Raw genomic sequence first — 21,306 nt, forward strand, 5'->3', positions numbered from 1 at the left:
GCAGCCCCAGGGTTTTCCATTAAAGTAACAACAAAAATCTGCACTTAAAGCCTCAATTTATGAGAGGTTTTGTACGTTTCAACATCCCATGTGTCCTTGGTCTGGTTGGTTGGTTGTATGTATGTGGTATCTGTTTGCCTTTTCAGTCCACGCCCATTGAAAAAGTACCTTGGAAATGAGAAAAAAAAAAAAAAAATAGAATAAAGAATATCTTCAAGAATAAGAGGTTTCAATATGATGTCCTTGATAAATAAGTACCAATAAACAACAAAAACAAAAAAAAAGTGGATATTAGAGCCTTTATGAGAGTGGATTGTAGAGATACAGTTTGAGATCTGAAGTGATTGTGTTTCCCTTGAGTGGAGCTAAAAATGAAAAGAGGGACAAAAAATAAAAACAGAAGTGGAAAAAAGTGCAATATGACCTCGGGTGGTTTTAAATGGAGACTTAATTCAGACACTCAATATTTTTAGCGCATAGAATGTGAATCACTGAAAACGGAGTTAATATCCACCGTTTTAGGTCCTAACCTTGTTGATTCTGAAATAAAAATTCTGCATTCAGTCACTTTTCCTGACACCTCACCTTCACCTTTCCACTCATGTGTCTCATTCATCAATCCCTTTTGCGTCCCATTTACTCCGTCTTTCCTTTTTGGTATGCGGCGCCTTACGCAGATCACCAACACACTTAATGAGCAATTGGTGCGTTTGGGTGACTGAATGTGATTGTATGAGCTGCCCTCCACCCCTTCCACATACACCTCTGTGCTCTAACAGGCAATTATTCAAAGACAAGACAGTGTAGAGCCATGAACGCTTTGCCCTTTTGTTACCGTCTGGTTCGTGACTGTGGCAAAAATGGGAGATGAGGGTAATCGGTGTTATAAAGTAATTTATTGAAGCAAACTTAAACATAAACACCCGAGGTTGATAAATGAGAAATGTCTAGAGGAGAGGGTGTAGATGAGCGTCGGTGAGCTGGAGAATGTGGATGGAGGGGAGGAAAATAAACAAAAGACGCACACACACACACAGACACACATAACAAAACATATGTGGAGAGGGGGTTAGGTGGGAGCATCAAGAAGATATACTGGCCTTGGTATTATTCATAGGAGGCAATCAGGCTCAAGGTCTGCAGTCCTGGAGGTAACCGCGCAGAACGGCTGTCACACCATCCAAGGTGTAATTAATTCCAAGGCTGCATTCGGATATTCTGCGCTGCATACATATAAACCATATACTACATACATACCTGTAGACCCCCAAGCTTATCTGAAGCAAAAGAACTGTATCTGAAGTAGTATCACATATCCAAACTAGGGACGCAAATCACACTGATCAACAACAAATTTATTGTTTAAGTTTTTTGAGCTGATTTAGGATAATTTTGGTGTGCTGAATCCAAAAATCACATTAATTTTGCTCAATCAGGTCAACTTTCTGAACTATGCTACATATTGGCTTTTTAACATTTTTGCTTACATTTATGGGCATTTTCACATCATATGATCCAAAATTCTTTCATATTTCTTGCAATAAACGAGTTCTGAAGATTTTACTTTTGCCAATTAACGATTAACCCTTTCATGCACGAGTTGTGAGAACCTTAATTGTGTGAGTGTTGAGTGTTTTTATTCCTCTTTAGGCATGAAAAAAAAAAAAAAATACTGCGATTGAAATAGTTTTTTATGAACCTATTTTTCATGGAGTTGCAAAAATGTCTACTCAGCTGGACACCATGTGTTTAATTTTTGAAGCAAAGAAACGTATTTACAGATACGCTGTGTGAAAACTATGAAATAATTTTTTAAATGTTGTTAGTCTGATGTTTTGTCACATTTTAACAGACTCTAATACTAGTTATTACTCACTTTATGGAGATTAAAAAAAAAAAAAAAAAAAAAGAATGTTAATGACAGTCTAACAACAATAACAAGCACCTGATTTACACTCAAACATGTTACTGCAGATCAAGTTTATCAAGAACAGCAAAGTTTCAGTAATGGTATGAATTACAGTGTGTGGGATGATGCATAAACGTCCACTGTGTTGGCTGATATGGAAATAAAACAATAATTTCAACTTTTGCTCAAAGTTTAGACCCTAATGTTAATAAAAGTACATCAAAAGTGTATTTTTGTGCAAACTTTAATGTTCAAACATGATTTTTAATCTTTGGGGGGTGAAATACATGCTATTAAAAATCTCCGACACGAACAATTAATTTATGCATATCATCGTCAATCCAGCTGAAAAAAAACAGGCGAGGATAAAAAATTCTAATTTCTCTTTTAGTTTGTTACAGTTTACTCAGGCATAGTAATAGATACAATATTTTAGACAACGGGAATAGATTCTGTGAGGTCTCTAAATGTCCATAGACACCAAGAACATCCATATGAACCTTATTATTGTGAAGTAATTCTTTATATACTTTGGGTATGTCTTTTTAGATGTTTTTCCCCTGAAAATATGGTCAGGGTTAAACAGATTAAAAAATAAATAAATACATACATACATAAATTACAAAAAAAAAGGTAGTTACAGCTTTCTCACTCACATATTTAACCCACTGAACCATGAAACCATCTATTTTTGGCTAAATCTTCATTCCGAATCCACAGAACTGGGTAAAATTTCTTATTTCCTCTCAGACCAATTTAACTACAATATGCCGGAACATAATTATGGAATTTTTACTCAATGAAACAAAAAAAATGATCAAGCAAGTGACTCTGCAAGTAACAAACATGCTGCAATTCTCCCTCTGAATTACACATTTGATATTTTTTCCCTAATGGTTTTATCATTAATATTACATTAGAAGTGGACAGTTAGTGATTGATGGTTTCATTTTACATTTATTTCATAGTGTAAACATTATTTGCTGTGGTCAATTATGATTTGATGGGTTTCAGTTAAATTAAGATGAGATGATTCATTCCATTAATACGGTATAAACAAGCATCCATTAACCCCCATGCATGCACCAATAAAGCCATACTGATGAGGACTGAAATGTCTAAAGACCCCCGTCAAGCTTTCTGCTTTGCAACAGATTAATGCTATCTGTCATACATCACGGCGCAGATTGCATAGTCTTAATCTTTTCCTGTTGACATTCACGTTTCCTCATCACGAAACCCTGCCCTCTGGTAAAGCCTAGTCTCAACCTGTTTTTCATCCACCCTCTTTTTACCCCACTACTAAAAAAAAAAAAAAAAAAAAAAAAATGGCTTTGTTGTTGTTGCTGGTCTTCCACTCATTAGTATTCACAAACACCATCTCCTTTAATCACACCACAGAAGATTTACTACAACCACTCATTAGTGTTCTACCCATCCATGCCCTAAATAAGACTAGAATTAAATGGTTAATAGGTAATAGTGAATAGAATATGCATTTCCTGGGATAGCCAATAAAAATTTAGTCCTGGGCACTTATTCACAGAGAAGGAGAGTAAGACTGAAGTGGACTAGGAGCTAATAATAAGACGAGCAGAATAAACATATAGTACAAATATTAAATACTAGGAACATTTCCAGTGTGACGTTTACATATCTGCAAATGCATGAATTATGAGAACCTTAGTCAGACTGTTTTTATTCCTCTTTAGGCATGAAAATAGGCTGTTCTCTTTTTTTTCCTTATAGTGGATCATTTTTTTGGACTGTTCTCTCTTTTTTTCTTTTCGTGGATAATTTTTTTGGGCTGTTCTTTTTTTTTCTTATAGTGCATTATTTTTTTGGCCGTTCTCTTTTTTTTTCTTATCGTAGATAATTTTTTGGGGCTGTTCTCTTTTTTTTCTTATCGTGGATAATTTTTTGGGGCTGTTCTCTTTTTTTTCTTAAAGTGGATAATTTTTTTGGGCTGTTCTTTTTTTTTTCTTATGATAGATAATTTTTTGGGCTGTTCGCTTTTTTTTCCTTACAGTGGATAATTTTTTTGGACTGTTCTCTCTTTTTTTTCTTTTCGTGGATAATTTTTTTGGGCTGTTCCTTTTTTTTCTTATAGTGCATTATTTTTTTGGCCATTCTCTTTTTTTTCTTATTGTGGATAATTTTTTGGGGCTGTTCTCTTTTTTTTCTTATAGTGGATAATTTTTTTGGGCTGTTCTTTTTTTTTTCTTATAGTAGATAATTTGTTGGGCTGTTGCACCTCTGGGCCACCGTAGTTTTTACTACAACCGCTGCTGCTGATAAACAATTATGTCAAACTCAGAGAAATGTTCGTCGGAAGTCTTGACCTTATATAGGCGATTGTTGTGATGTAACTAGTTATAAAACATAACAAATTAAGCAGGAATTGAAACAGGTTGTAGAAATCCACTTTTTTTTTTTGCCGGAATGAATATAAAGATAGCTTTGTAGCACCTGGAGGGTTCAAATTCAAACTTTATGAACTATTAGGGTCCAAATACACAAATAAATGAACCAAAGACTAATAAAAGTGGTTTAGCAAAATATGACCCCTTTAAGTGATTTATCACTGTTTATCATAATATTATCTTCTGTATTTTGCATTTTTTCAGTGAAAATCAGGTACTTTCCTATATTTATTTTACTGAGCTTGCACTTAAGTCATCATGGTGAGATTACATTTGAGGATTTTGATTGTGATTTAGTGATTTATTCCAAACATGCAATGAAATTTAACATATATGCACTAGCAAGACATACATAATAATACAAATATCAAGAATCATAACAATATTAGTCAGAAGAAAATGCACAATAATTCCATTTACATGCCCGAAAAGGGGTTAGTACAGAAAAACAGAGAAAATTTATGAAAAAGTGACTTATCCAGTAAAATATATCATTAACTGAATGTAAAAACAAGTGTTTCCATCCATTGTCATTTATCAAACTCCATGGGTTTTACTGATGAATCAATGTTGTAGAAGATGATGGTGTTTCCACGTTCACTGCGGAGCCTCTGAACGTCCAAATGGGTCATATCTGATGACCATGAAAAGATGACAAACTGTATTTTAAACCAGTTATTTACATATATTGATAGGATTAGAGGATCAACAGTTTAGATCAGTAGATGGTTTTGGTCGTCGGTGCATGTTTGGGTCTTTATGGATTAAAAACCTCTTTTTCAAGAGTGTCCTGACCAAGACAGCAGTAGCAGAAGTTACACAAAATAGAAATCACAGCCAATCATCAACACTGAAAATATACATAAAACACAATAAAAGTCAGTTCTAAAACCACACTAAAATAAGAACATACATATAAAACACCATTATTTTAAAAGGCACTAAAAATACAACAACATTCCTTAAAGTAAAATCCAATTCAATCAACTAAAAAAACATCTACATCCAGATTCATCCTTTTTTTTTTTTCCCACTGATGTAAAACTTCAGTTGAATCTCCTTCTGTAATTTCATTTCATACTGAGCTATCCATGATGACAAAGTTGTTAATATTATTACCTATTGATCTATCTGTTATATAGTGGAAATGGATCATTCTGTCTTGGTCATTTTAAAAATAGCTTCTTTTTTTTTTTTTTTTTTTTTTTTTTTACCCATATTTATGATGAGAGTGTCAAAGTGGAACCAAACTGAGAAGCATTGTTCCTATTCTATTGAAAAAAAAAAGAAAAAAAAAAAGAATAGTAGAGGCCCTAAGCCTTTATTATTTGTTACCACTAATTTAATATTTAACAGAACATTGTGTCCTGCCACGTCTCTTCCATATGAGTGAGCTTCAGCTACTTCAGTTTCAACCTGCTACTGATGCCTAGATGCATTAAAAATGTATAAGTGGAGACAGAGCAGGGATGAAAAAGTGGTTTAGGGTGAGCTCCAGGTCTGGTTTTATTATATCTTAAGTAAATGGCTTTGTAAATGACCAAGTTGGCATGTGCAACCAGGAGGAGACCCCAGGGCAGACCCAGAAAACACCACAGGGATTATGTCTGTTGGCTGGGAAATACTGTATTGGACTGCCACTGTTACTGCAAATACACTGACATATACACTTAATATTCTGTTATGGTTTAGTCTTTATACCACCTATTTATTCTTATTTCTATGTTTGTTGTTTTTAATGCATGCTCTGTATGTCCTGAGCATCTTGTGAATTGACAATAAAAACATTTTTGAATCTTGAATGTCTCACTGTCACCCCAAAATATCTGGAGGATGGATTGGAAATGGAAATGCTGGATGAAAACTGCATTTATATCCCAGCATTTTATGTTTGATTACAGTGGTCAACAACAAATTTATTGTTTTGCTGAATCCAAAAATCACATTAATTTTGCTCAATCAGGTCAACTTTCTGAACTATGCTACATATTGGCTTTTTAACATTTTTGCTTACATTTACGGGCATTTTCACATCATATGATACAAAATTCTTTCATATTTCTTGCAATAAACGAGTTATGAACATTTTAATTTTGCCAATTTATGATTAATGTTTTTTTTAATATTACAGGTGAATGAAATGGCTTCGACTAGATCTTGCAAAAATAAGCCTGACGTATTCTGCTACATCTGTGGTGAATACACCATCGTACCTAACAGGAATCCTGTTAGAAAATGATTTTTTTTTTCTCTTAAAATCTATTTTGGGTGAGATCAAATTTTTCAAAATCAAATTAGCAAAAAAACCTGATCTGATTGAGAAAAACAGATGCCATTTTTGGATTTAGCGGTGCAAAATGGTCCTAATTCAGTTGAAAAAACCTAGACAAGTTGCAAAAAACATTTTTTTTGTAACCCAGTGTAATTATCATAGAAATGAACTACAATGTCACTTCCTAAAGAAAATGTGTATGTGTTGAAGGCCATCTAAATATAGCACTGATCAGCTAGCGCCTTTTTTTTCATGTCGCTAATATATTACAAACCAAAACATTCAAATAAATTCCAGAGTATTCATCACACATAGTTTACTTTAATATATATGCTGTAGAAGCACACAATAAACTAGTATTTTTTATTTTGGCACAACTTAAATTATCTGCAAATATTGATCCTCTTTCATAACCTCCTTTTTCGTGTGTTATTAGTGGGAACTTCTGCTTCCATTAGCCGGTACGTAGGTCCGTCACCGACCAATCTGACAAGAAACAAGTGCTTGAAAAAGGTTCCTAGGAACATGTTGAATATGCCTAATCTGTTACTGGGAGAATATACGTATACGCTTTCTCCACAGTTTCCGTGATGGAAATGGTGTGCCGCAAATTTATGCCCAGCAGCGTTAAGGAGTTAAGGCAAATACAGTGTTTCCATAAACATTTAAAGTGCTCTGTTCCTCTTCTCACCGTGTCTAACATAGACAATCGTAAGCTAACTAGCCTGGCTAAGCTAGCTACATAATTACCATAGTGATGGTTCAGTGTTTGTTAAGTTCTATTTATTGATATGACTGAGCTGACTGGATAATCTACTGCATTTGTAAAGGGAGTATTGTGTCTCTGTACAGGTACAACAACAGTTACAGTACTGCATTCTTTAAAAGACAACACTCCACACGTATTTTTCTTTTTCTATAGAAGCCACATTTACCAATTTATTCATTGTAATTGCAAGAAGAGGACTGGAACAGGGCCGTTTGTTCATTCCAACTACCAGTAGAAGTGGACATTACCTCACTGCGCTCTTGCCAAATGTGCTGCACAGTTTGTCAGACAGTCAAGGACTATTAATATTTAAAACTCACACTTCAAAACACCCACATTCTCAAAAAACAATGTAGTTTTTGCACTACGTTGCTTTCAGGCCTATTCCACGTGTGCCAAACTATCAAGTCCTGATGAGTTTACCTTATAGTTTACACATTCTTTGCATTTAAATCTTAGTTAATACTAGTGCTGTCAAATGATACAAATTTTTAATCAGATTAATCACAGGGGTGCTGTGGATTAATTTTGATTAATCACAATTAAGTATCATTCATTTTTAATCTATATTAATTGCATTTCATTTTGCATGAAGATACAGACTCAAGAAAGAAGGGAATATACAGTATATGCACTTAATGTTTGTTGCGAGGTGGGAAATGTGTTAACTTAAGCGCTAGCAGAATCCCTCATTAACGTATGCTTTGTGTTATTGTGGTATTTCAAGCTGAAAGTGCGTCAGTGAAAAGAAAACTCCTTCCTGTGTGTATAATACTTTAGGTCAGTCTACTGCTCCATCTTGAGGGTCAACATGCCGTTTAGTGTCTTCCATCTTTATGGGTTGGTTCTGCTGCCTGTCACTACCAGATCAACTGCCCATTAGTGCATGCATGACACTAACTCTACTTGGACAAACTGCCCCAAATGCACTGTCAGAGACATTCAGAGTCATTTTTTATTCAGATTAATCATGATGACAGATTAATCTGTGTTAACTTGTTAATTTGACAGCCCTAGTTAATATTAAGGCAGCAGTGATACAAAATAAATATTATAAACCTCAGAACCAGTGTCAAGACAATACAAGCAAAGACAGAACATTAGCATTTTTCCGTTACATTCACTACTTGAGTCACTTGAGTTTTACTTTCAACTAACTCCTCTAATAGATATGCCTACTTAGCAGGAATTGCATTTGTTTACCTTTTGTGTTTGTGAGGTTTTACGCAAGTTTGGGTTTCTGACACTTTTTCAGGGGGAAAGTGAAAATCAACTACTGCAGCCCCAAACGACGCTTTTAGAACAGTAAGAGTAAACCTAAACAGTAAAACTGCAGGCAGACAGCTTAATAATGAGCTGAAAGTTGTTACAAAACTCTGTAGAGACAAGGACTGCACAGTTGAGGAATAATTCTATTACCATGAGGGACTTCCACATTACAAATTGTAATTTTATACAGTTTTATTATGAAACCATTTATTATTTATAACCACAAACCTTGTCATAGCATTAGATAGTGGTAAAACTTTATTTGCTATGTTACTGAACATGACATATGGTAAACTGTAGCCGCAGGAAGTGTTTATAGGTTTTAAGAAAGTACATTGACAGTCTAGAGGACGCTTTGATGTCACTTTAAAACTATACATTTCCAATACTATTGTCAGCAGACACAAAATCTTTATTCATGTTCAGGACGTATTATGTAAATAAACAGTAGAATGTATCTCTCCAGATGCACTGTTCAGGGTGTGAATACATACTACTTCCTTGCTTCCTTACTACTTGGAAACACGTAACCTTGGTAACTGGCCCATCTCACCTCAAGCAGTATCTCTGTGATACTATGGGCTATACCAGCATGTGCATATTACAGATTATACCAGCATCTTTGCAGTACTATGGCCTTCCAGCTATTGAACTCTGTTGACCTTCTCTTAGTTTCCGTTCTTGCCACCACTGCATTGCATTATGGGATATTTATGCCTGCAAACTGTCTCGAGCTTGCATACTGTAATTAATATTTACCTGGAAATAGTATGCAATTAATGCACCACTGGTTTTGTACTATAGTTTCAGATGCACTGTATTGTGACACTTGGGTCAGAACTAATGGATATAGTAAAATAAATACATGAAGTCATTTACAGTGATGTGAAATACGGATCTGGCCTCATACATACATAACAGGTCTTTGTCATTCTAGGTGTGGTTTTTTTTTTTTGTGAATTCACATCATCGAACACTGAGACAGGCTTTCTACCACTTGTAATTCCATTGACGTCCATTCAACTGTGGCATCATTTACATACACTCTGCTGATAATGACTGTGACCCTGTTCTGACTTCTAACTGAATCCAGGTTGGATTCTGCATTTCCAAACTGAAACAAGCTGCAGTATCTACAAACTGCAGAAGCAGTAGCCAAGTGGCCTTTGTGTGCATGTGTGTGTGTGTGTGTGTGTGTGTGTGTGGGGATTCACACAAAATCCAGACTGCTACAGTTTGGCATACTTATGTATTTTTGGTCAAGGAAGATACTAGTGAAAACGGCAAGTTGATAGGACTAATATTTTGGAAGATATTAGAAATTTTGGAATACAATAGCCCAGGGATTGGCAAGCTTTAATATCTAAAGCGCCATTATGGACTTGAAAAAGAAGAAATAAATCTGTCTGGAACCGTGAAAAGCATATCTAAACCTTTTTTACCATGAGGATGCTGTTCTGCAGTAGCCTATTTGTGATTAGTTTGTTATTAAACTTTGCATTTGCATTACAATAATAGAAACTTTGGTGCATTTGTGAGATGATTCAACTATGTTAACTCTTTCGGTGCCAGACAGTTAAGGGGATAATAAGCCTTAAAAGTGCCACAGATTTTGGCCGTTTTTCAGTATTTCGCGTCGTTTTTATAATATTTGAAGAATCCTGCAGGAAACCGCTCGGTAACATCCGACCGATTGCTAATTAGATTCAAAACGCACCGGACGCAGCCGATTCATTATTGATCGTAATTTGCATAATTCATAATAATAATAATAATAATAATAATAATCTTTATTTATATAGCACTTTTCATACATTAAAAACTGTAGCACAAAGTGCTTTACATATCAGTTTAAAAATCAGTACCGCCCCCCACCCACACCCACCCACACACACACACACACACACACACATACATGCAAACCCACAAGCTCACACATACTTAAGAAGACTGACTGAGCACGGGTAGACCAGAACAAAAATGTACAAGTAAAAGTAAAACATCAATTTAGGAGGCGCTGTCTCAGGGAGCCATCCGCACCAGGATGCAGCCGCCGACCCCGGCGACCAGGCACCAGCAACACAGCCCCGCATCCCAACTAGTGGGAGAGGGCCAACTGGGACCCCCACCCACCAGAAAGGAGCAGACCCCAGTGAGAGAAGGCGCCACAGCCCCCGGAGTCCACAGCCGCCCCCCGGCATGGAGGGCTCCCTCTGATGAAACACCGGAGAATAAGAAACATTAAAAAGATATAAAAATATTATTCGGTCGCGTGACCTCAAATTCCTGTCTGATTGGTCTCAAAAGGGGGACACAGAAAGAACGTCATCGAAATGTGAGAAAGAAATGGGGGTGGATGGTTTGTTTGTACACAAATATGGCGTGTTCTCCAAAGCCGATCTGATCGGCCCATGGCACTGAAAGAGTTAAAAAGAAAATATTCCAGATTTTTACTTGTATAATGTATGTTAATAGGCTTACTTTGAAAGAAACTACAAACAAAGTAAACACAAGTAGGCCTATGTCTTGTTTAATTTGTCAAAAAAAAAAGAAAGAAATATAGCATTGACATACACCACGACAGAAGTAATAAGAGAAAATGATTTTGCCATTGTGTTAACCAAAGTATATGCACATTTTTGCAGATGGACAATGTTAGAATAGATTTAGGCCTAAAAAAAAATATTGATTCATTCAGTTAATTTCAACATGTTCCCTTTGTTTTTTGACAAAGCCACAGGGAGCCAGGAGAGAACCCACGCAGACACGGGGAGAACATGCAAACTCCACACAGAAAGGTCCCACCCCCGTCGACTGGTGTTGGAATCGAACCCAGGACCTTCTTGCTGTGAGGCATGAGTGCTAACCACTGCACCACTGTGTTGCCCGGTAAATGCGGTACAGTGTGTACAAATACACAACAGCATAATAACTACTACATCTAGAAAACTGTGGATCCCCATGGGTCAACGTGCTACTTGTTCAATGTGAGCCATAACCCTAAAGACACTAGTATAACATGACTTTTCTTAAAACTCTGTACATGAGCCTAATTTCATATTCGTTCTCATTTCCAGGTATTGTTCTCTATTTTTATCTATACTTTTATCTTTAATTCATGCTTCCATGACTTTTTCCTCCTGTATTTCTTCATTAGAACGCTACAGTGGATTTGTTTTCTGTACAAGGCTCAGCTGCTGTAAGTAAAAAGGTCTCCGTGAAACATTTATTTACATTGAATAACATAGAACTTTAATGAGGGGTGAGGGTTGGTGGAACATGGTCACCGTGTGCTCCACGAGGCTGTGATGAGAAAGAAGGAGAGAGTGTCTTTTAGCTGCATAGACGAACAATCATGCAAAATTCATGGCAAGGGGAAAATCTGACACCGCTGTCGAGGGACGGGAGGTGAGGAAGGATGCGAGAGAGAGCTGTGGAGTGGGAAGGGAGGAAGATGAAGAGGAATGGATGGAGGATAATGTGGGTGGAAAAAGCCGAAGAGGAGGTGGAGTGGGTGAATTAGGAAGAGCAGCGGCAGCAGGAGGAGGGGTGGAACAGATAAAATGCAAAGTGCAAGTAGAGAGCAGAGAAGTTGGCCTGTCGGAGAGATGGGGGTGGAGGAAAAGACCGGAAGCCTCACAGCAGGATGCAACAGCATGGAAGGGCCCAGAACCAGGTCCGGATTGGTGGTACGGAGTTTCAACTTCGCAGTATTTTTACCAAAAAAAAAAAAAAAAAAAAAAAAAATAGAAGCACACTGAAGATCAAAAGCTTAAAAGACAAATAATGACATCTTTAATTTATCAGTTTTCCATAACGACGCTTTTTACATAAAAGTGTCTCCAAAAGTACAGCTGGAGTCATTTGTTGGTGTTAGCTAGCTCCACTTCTAAGCTAACGATGGTCTCATGATGACAGCCTATGCACTGATTTCAACATTAATGGTCCGGATTGTTCTTTTCTGCCAGAATCTTTTAACCTAACTCTGGAAGATCATTGAGAGACCTTGGTGATCGCTGGGAGCACATTGAAAGATTGTTGAGCGATCTGGCCATTTTTTCATGGCTCAATAATCTCTCAATGATCACCCCTGTGTAAAAGGAGTTTAAGCAAATCTGGACAAAATAACAGTTGAAAATAGTTCTATATTTTTTTTTATGGTATTTGTTTTCAATAGTAGTAGCTCAAATTAGAAACTCCCATTTTGTAGTAAACATCATGTCCTAGTTTTATTTCCACACCAGGACAATTATTAGTGTCTGTTTTTCCCATGAAGGTCAGTAATTTCAACTGTTTTACTGAATTTGAAAAATTAATTATCTTTTTCAGATGATATTAAACTACTCCTCGCTCACTTTCATGACAAACCATGATGCTTTTGTAACTCACTTTGATCCTTGGGTCAGCTGTAATTCTTCAGTTAAGAACTTGAAGCTTAAGCCTTATTTGCACAGGAGTATAAACTCTGGACCTTTGGTGACTTGGAAATATTTCCCCTAGATCTTTTTCATTCAGTACAAAGTCTGTCTTGACTGGAATTTACTGATATTATTCAAGGGCAGGTTGACCAGGAACAGGTACGTGTTGAAATTGCAGCTGTCATCATATCATCCATTACATCATTTTTGAGATTTTACTCTTCTGAAGAATTTGAGTTTCATCTTTCATTGAATATTAATACTGTATCGCTACAAAAGCCTCCTGGATTTCCTCCTAAAACACTTTTAAAACTGAATGATCCTCACCAGTGTGACCTCCATCATCCTCTACCAGGTCTAAGGCTGAATAAATGCATGAAGGAAACTAAAACTTTTATATCCCATCAAATTACAGGGATGTTGATTTGCATGGGACTAATTTTATCAAGACCTCTGCGTTTAGTGAGCGTGGACCTTTGGTGTTTTGTCAGCAGATGTCTGTGCTTCTAATCCCATGTGAACCTATCATATCTGTCTTTCATGTAAAGTAAATACTTCCACTGCAAATGACCCACCATATGTCAGCAAACACATCCAGTGATAATATTAGTCCTTTACAAATTGACATCTCTGTGATTTGGGGCAATTTGCAACATTTTTCGTTTCTGCTTCACATTTCTACTGTGTATTTCCTGGATGAGGATGATGGAGGCTGTGGAAGTCATACTTAAAGTTGGGTGGAATTCCAGAAGGCTGATGTGGTGATATAGCATCAATATTCACTGAATGGGTAAATTCTTATTATTCTAGAAAGTAGAGGCAGCATTTGTCCCAAATCGCAAATAAAACCCATGTTGTGACAGCTTGGTTAGTTGCACCAAATACACACACACCCCATAACATGCCTGTTAGCCTCCGTATCCCCCCCGGAAATCGTCATCACATCCGCGTCGTCACCTCATTCGCCCAAAGTAGGCGGCAGTTTTTAAATACCCCCCCCCCCCCCATATCCGCATTCTGTGTGGACAAGTCAGCATGTAGTTGGAAGCGTCGGAGCTACAGCTCATAGAATTCTGAATCCTTCAGACCTCTTACCAACTCCAGTCATCTTCATCCGTTCACCCTATGGTCACCTCCATCCCACTGCAGCAAAGACAGTCTCCCTCACTTACCAGCAATCCAGCAGCAAACCCCGGAACGGATTACGACTGACTGGACTGGACTAAATGACAGACTGACTGACTGACTGCGACCGGACATTGGAGCGATGTGAGTACTGGAATTTTTTTCCATGTTCCTCAAGTTTTATGCTTCAAGTTTTCTGTTTTGTTCATCATAGAGATTTGTTTGTAGTTTTTTTTATATCCTCCTTGTGAGCGCCTTTTGTTAATCACTTTTTTTATTATTAAAAATACTTTTGTTCAGCTCTTAAGTTTTTGTGAGTCGTGCATTTGAGTCCTCGTTCCATATGTCAAGGAGTTCTTACATTTTCCTTTTTTTGTAAGTTTGGTCTATATTCTCCTGTTATTATGTAATGTATTTAACCCTTTCATGCATTGTGGTCACTACAGTGGACAGTTATTCTCCAGCTGTTCTCTTGTATATTTATAGGTTTTGTTGTTATAGTTCCATATGAGCCAATACAGTGGACACTTATGTAACATCCCATAATACACTGCAATTCATACCATTACTATTACTTTGCTGTTCTTGATAAAACCGATCTGCAGTAACATGTTTAAGTGTAAATCAGTTATTTGTTAGACAAAAACAGTTGTTTTTTGCATATTATATGAGATAATAACTAGCATTAGAGTATGTTAAAACGTGAGAAAACATTAAATTAGCAGCCTTAATTTTTTTTTTTTTTTTTTTCATTTTTCTTTCTGATATTGGGTTTTAAATACATGTTTCTTTACCTAAAAAATTAAATGCATGGACATTTTTGTAACTTCATGAAAAAAAGACTCAATCACATTTTTTTTTTTTTTTTTTTTTTATGCCTAAGGAGGAATAAAAACACTCCAGAAAAAAACATCTTGACTAAGGTTCTAATAATTCATGCATGAAAGGATTAATTGCCAAAGAAGAAATAAACAAGTGGTGCCAGGCACAACAAAACCCACCCCTCACATGTATTTCACCCATTATAAGTAAGTGCAAAGATTTTAAAAAATCATAAAAAATTTGAACTCTGACCAACTTTCCCCAAAATGTAAGGAGCGCTATTCTGGGTCACTGGCAATCTGTAAACCCAGTTTAGTATGAATTCAACCAATAGTCTTGCTATTAAAGTGTTAACAAACAAACAAACTGAACCAAAAACAATACCCCTCGCCTCCCCTTTGGGGGTCGGGGTGATAAGAGTCATTCACTAAGAACACAGTACAATCTCTAGTCTAACCTGTCACCATCTGAGAGTCCAGAGGGCTGGATCTGCATTCTTGAGCCCCATATATCAGAGCTGTGCTGTCCAGCATGGATGACAAGGTATGAATTTAGTCTCTGATGGAAGGTGGATGTGTGTCAAGAAGACATGCCAGTGATTTGAAAGTATGTCAAATAGATTTTCCACCATCCCTTGCGCTCTACAGCCTGTAATGGAGTAGATCCTGTTGCTGTGAAAGACCTTGGCTGGGTTTAGACTCTGGGTTCCTGGCAGTGGTGCTAGATCTGGGATTTTGGCTGCCTTCTATTCAACTCAACATCCCCTGAAAGCCTCACCATGTGACACTTGGCCACATCAGCAAATAAATCTATAGCTCCTATAAACCAGTTCCATCAGCACAACAGATACGATGGTGACACGCTTCCCATCCAAAGCTCCGAGGCAATTTGGAAATTGCCAGTGGTCCATGAATCCATTTAAGAAGCATTAATCATGTTGGAAATGAGGAGCCAGAAGAAAGCACTGAAGAAGCTGAATAGAGGGAGATGAAGGAGAGGAATGAGGCAGATGAGGAATGGGATTAGAAGTGGGAACCAATTGTGCAACATGGACTGTTTCAGAAAGGGCCCCCATTCTGCTCCAATCAGAACAGTGTATTTAAAGCATTTTGTGGCTACACACAAAGTCTGTAATGTTGTACTTAACCCTTTATGACATTATTTCAGGTAAATGTGCTGCTGTGAATTGTTGTCTGTTTCAGTGTCATAAAAACTGCTGTGAGTATGTGTTTGTGTTCCTTTTCTTCAGTGGTTTTGTTTTACTGTGTGTTTTAGGGTCAAAACAGGTGGAATAACAGAAAAAGACAGAGAGGAATTAAAGTTTGACAGGTTTTCACTAAATAAGGCACTCAGAATGAACATCAATAAGAGATTTAGGATAGAACACACTGAACAACAAGTATTTGAATTTTGGCCGAGTAGTTTTTGTTTTGCTTTGTTTTTTTTCTAAATCAGTCCAACTGCTTTTTGGCACCTGGTTGAACTCCAAAAAGCAGTTACACTGCCGAAACTCAGGGAAAACACAGTAAAAAAAAAAAAAAATCACCACAACACTGTAAACATCAGTAAAACAAAACAAAACAAAAAACATAAGGAAAACGGTGTAAAAAAAAAAAAAAGCCCAAAACACCTATTCTAGGGGTCAGCAACCCTGGTCCTCGAGAGCTACTATCCTGCATGTTTTCGATGTTTCCCTCTTCCAGCACACCTGACGGTCATTATCAGATTTTTGCAGAGCTTGATGATAGGTTTATCATTTGAATTAGGTGTGTTGGAAGACGGATACATCTAAAACAAGCAGGATAGTGGCTCTTGAGTACCAGGGTTGCTGAGCTGTGGTCTATTCTATCAGCACGTTTTGAAATTTTGCCTATTGAGCCAACGGTTGAGTTTTTGTGAATATTTACAATAAATCATACATTCAGAACGGTCACCACAGACACGTCAGGGGTTAAAGGGTTAATCATAAAGCTGGAAGCCAGAAAAAGCTGAAACGTAGAAGAGGGGATGCACAACAGCTGCATCAGTTTACCACACTGCAAATAAATAAATAAATAAATAAATAAGCAAGCAAGCTAGCTTTAAAGGCCATGAATGGAATTGTTCATTGTTTATTTGCCTGTCATTGGTCTGAATAATTTGGCTGATTGGTGTATGCATATCTCATTAACTCTACTGATCTACTTAAAAATAATTGTGCATTTTCCATTTAACCCCTAAAGACCCAAACATCCACCGTCCACCACAATCATCTACTGATCTAAACTGTTAAATACCTGTTGATCCACTAATCCTATCAATACATGTAAATAATTGGTGTAAAATACAGTTTGTCATCTTTTCATGGTCATCACATATGACCCATTTGGGCGTTCAGAGGCCATGGAAACACCGTCATCTTCTACAATGTTGATTCATCAGTAAAACCCATGGAGTTGGCTCAATGACAGTGGATGGAGACACTGGGTTTATGTTCAGTTAATGATAGATTTTGTTGCGAAAAGTCACTGTTTCCTTAGTTTTCTCTGTTTTTGATATAACAACAGTTTAACTTGAATCTGAGCTTTTATGAACTGTTAAATCCTCGGTTCTACTTTGGTTCAGCTCTCCGTTCAAATAGGGTCCTGACCTCTCGTGGCTGAACTGGGGTTTTACCCTCACGCACAAACCCGAAGAGGTACTACTTAGCTGAATAAATTTTGAAACACTCGCCTGTCTTCTAACTACCTTTAATTCCAACCTCTGCCCCGCTAACTCTGGTACCAGAACTGCCAGGAGAAACCCATTCTGTGGTCAGTAATAATACCAGCCCAGTTGGTTTTGGCAGCCGTTTCACATGGATTTAGTGCACTTGTTACATGACAGGTAATAATTTGAAGGCCAGGAATGGAAGACCCTCGGGACACATAAATATCCAGGATCCAGGTGGATTAAGGCTAAGATACCTTCAGGACTTTTGATGTCATGCACACAATAGCCTAACCTTTTACATTCACCAACATACTGTACCACATTGGGAATAAATCAAGGAGAATTTAGAATATACTTTTTATAAATTTATTGTTGGCAATTTTAGCAAAGCAAAGCATATCCATAAATCATCAATCAAATTAGTCTATAATAAAATCATTAAACTGAACTACTAAAGTTATAAATCAATATCCGGATCATTAAATTTAACTGCCCTCTATTTTCCTTACTTCAACGCAATCCCTGTTGTAATCCCTCAACCCACAGTTCAGTCCTCAGAGTCCTTGTGTAAATGTCCCAAATTGTTGCCTCGCTTGATGTCCTCAAGGAAAGGAAAAAGAAAAACTTTTGTTTCTGAATTTAAGAAATAATTAGAAAAAAGTTTGAATTCAGAAGAACTAAAAAATTAATGCAAATTAGAAAAAGGAACTCATCAGCTTGGCCAAAACTGATGAACTCAATGCTGGGTAAAAGGAAAAAGAATCAAGAAATATAAAAATCTTCTTCTTTTCCAGTTCGGACCAAAAACAGGGAAAAATCCAACAAACTCTGGTAAACAGCTTATTTGTTGGCAAATATCCCCGTGAAGTTGGTAAAAGTCCTCTTAAAAGACAATTCTTGTCTTTAAAGTCTTTGATCCGTTGTCTCACAGATGAGATAGGTCTTTGTCTTCAAATCTCAATTCATCGATGCAAAGTTACTCTATCTGATGAAACCTCCAGCATTATTTGAGAAGTAAGATTAACAACTTAGAAGCCAATCTGCCACACTCTTTTCTGGTCCTAAAAGAGCAGAGCTCTAAGTCTAATCTCTACGTGTAACACGTAGGGCACCCTCTCCTTCGGAGCGTCCTGTACTTCTGAAATGCTATAATAGCGATTCTGGTTTTTAACCAAACTCTAGGCATTACCTCATTACCGCCTAGACAGTTGACTTCATCGATAGATGAGTCATGTCCAGATGCCTCTGGTGGAACTTCCCTTTTTTACCGGTCTTGACCAGTTTTGTTGCAGCAAGCCTGTTGTTTGTGTCACTTCTCCTTTTGTAAGTCGTCTGACTGTACGTACACTTTGTACAGGCCATTACCCGAATTGACCCCTCTCTGTTCTAATCATGGCCTCAACTTGTCTCCTCTACACACAGTAATTACAAATGAATCAACATTCATTTAAACATAGTTTTCTTAACTATACTTGTTGATCACAATACATATATCTAATTCAACTCAATAAATCAACACAGTCATCATGTTAGTATTACGTTATACTGGATAATATGGTTTCATTCAATGCCTATGCTGACACTGAGGAGCCCTGACCTCGACCTAACTTGAAAGAACATCTGCATGATCAGTAAATTACATTTCAGAAAAAAACATGGTTTTTACTGAAAAAAACAAAATACGTAGTTACCGTGGAGACACTGTCTTCTTCTACAACAGGGGTGTCAAACTCATTTTAGTTCAGGGGCCACATTCATCTAAATTTGGTCTGAAGTGGGCCGAACCAGTAAAACAATAACTCAATAATATATAAATAATGTCAACTCCAAACTTTTCTCTATGGTTTAGAGAGAAAAAAATAAATTTACAGTATGAAAAGGTTTACATCTCCAAGCTATCCTTTCAAAAGATGTGAGTAACATGAACAAACTGAAAAAATAAGTGTAATTTTAACAATATTCTGCCTCAGTTTATCACTTACACATGTACATTAGAACTTACAGATCACAGTGGATCTACAAACACACAAAACATTTAGTAACAGGCAGAATATTATTAAAATTGTACTAATTTCTCTTAAGAAATTTCTGGTTGTTCATATTTGTTCAGGTGAATCACATTTTTTACAAAATTACACATTGTTTTACTGTAAATACATGAAAATATTTACATTCACAAATAGAAAAATTTGGAGTTGTCATTACTTGTATGTTATTATGATAGTATTTTACTGGTCCTGCCCACTTTAGATTGAATTGGTCTGAATGTGGAACCTGAACTAAAAGGATTGTTGGTGTTATTTTTGCATTTTACTAATTCATCCCAAGGGCCGGACTGGACCCTTTAGCGCTTCAGATTTGGCCCCCGGTCTGCATGTTTGACACCTGTGTTCCACAACATTGATTGACCACTAAAACCCATGGAGTTGGATCAATGACAGTGGATTGACACACTTGTGTTATGTTCAGTTAATGACATATTGGCTGAAAAAGTAACGTTTTCTTCAGTTTTCTCTGTTTCTGACATAATATCCCTGAACTTTAATCTGATCTTTTGTGATAGTTTTTATCATCAGTAAATTAAATATAGAAAAAATACTGTATTTTCACTTTTTAAAAAAAAAAGCAAAATACAGAGGATATCATAATAAAGGGTTACGAAATACTTAAAGGTTAAATAGAGAAAAAACTCAGACTATGACACATTGTCCTTCACCATCTTAACCTCTAGTGATATGCACGTAAGGTACAGTGTGCTTCAAGCAGCAGTTAAACCTTTGGAATTAAATAAAATTTAAAGGTGTTGAAAATTTACCTTAAAGTAGTCATCCTTTAATGCACTGAAGATTGCACTGCAGGTTTCAAGGATGCTTTCGGCTCCACTTAAGCATGCGGTGTAGATGAGGTGGACTCTTGAAACAGCCACGTAGTGAAGCATAACGTAGTATGGGAGTGAATTTAAACTGACCTTATTAGCCCATATGAGCAAGCAGAAAACAACTTTGTGGTGGTATATTAGTACATTAGGAGCGTGTCGCCATGTTTGAAAATTAAAAACCTAAACCTAATTTTCTCACATATACATAAAATGATCTTACAGAGTAGTGTCGAGAACAGTACATACCATGTTTTACACAGGATATACGTGACTGCAGCTCACTTGTTGCCAAGAAATGGTGTTATCATCTGTTTCTCCTCTATACAGAATTGTGAAAATAATTGAGAGAGGTTCTGGAAGATTGTCTGTCTTTGCTAAAGCATCCACACATGGTTTCATATCTCGTGCCTTTTTCTATGTGTTCAATGTGCCATTAATATTAAAGGTGCTGGAGACTTCTGTGACCACTTTTTCATCAGATCCGTCAAACCTCAGTCATAGCCTAAGTATCACGAATCTGTAAGTCTTTCTGTGATTACTCACCTGAATCTCTTGCATTATGGTGAACAATTTCTTAGTGCCATCCACCATAAACAAACCATGTGTTTACAAACAGAGCTACTAGGTATCTCGGGCATCTTCGGAATTTTGTCGCGACGTGTATTGTGGGAAGTGAAGTGGCAGCTGGAACAGACACAACATGGGAACGGCAGGAGCTCCCTTCCTTCTA

This window comes from Sphaeramia orbicularis, chromosome 10 (genome assembly GCF_902148855.1).
Source record: "Sphaeramia orbicularis chromosome 10, fSphaOr1.1, whole genome shotgun sequence".
Classification (NCBI taxonomy): domain Eukaryota; kingdom Metazoa; phylum Chordata; class Actinopteri; order Kurtiformes; family Apogonidae; genus Sphaeramia; species Sphaeramia orbicularis.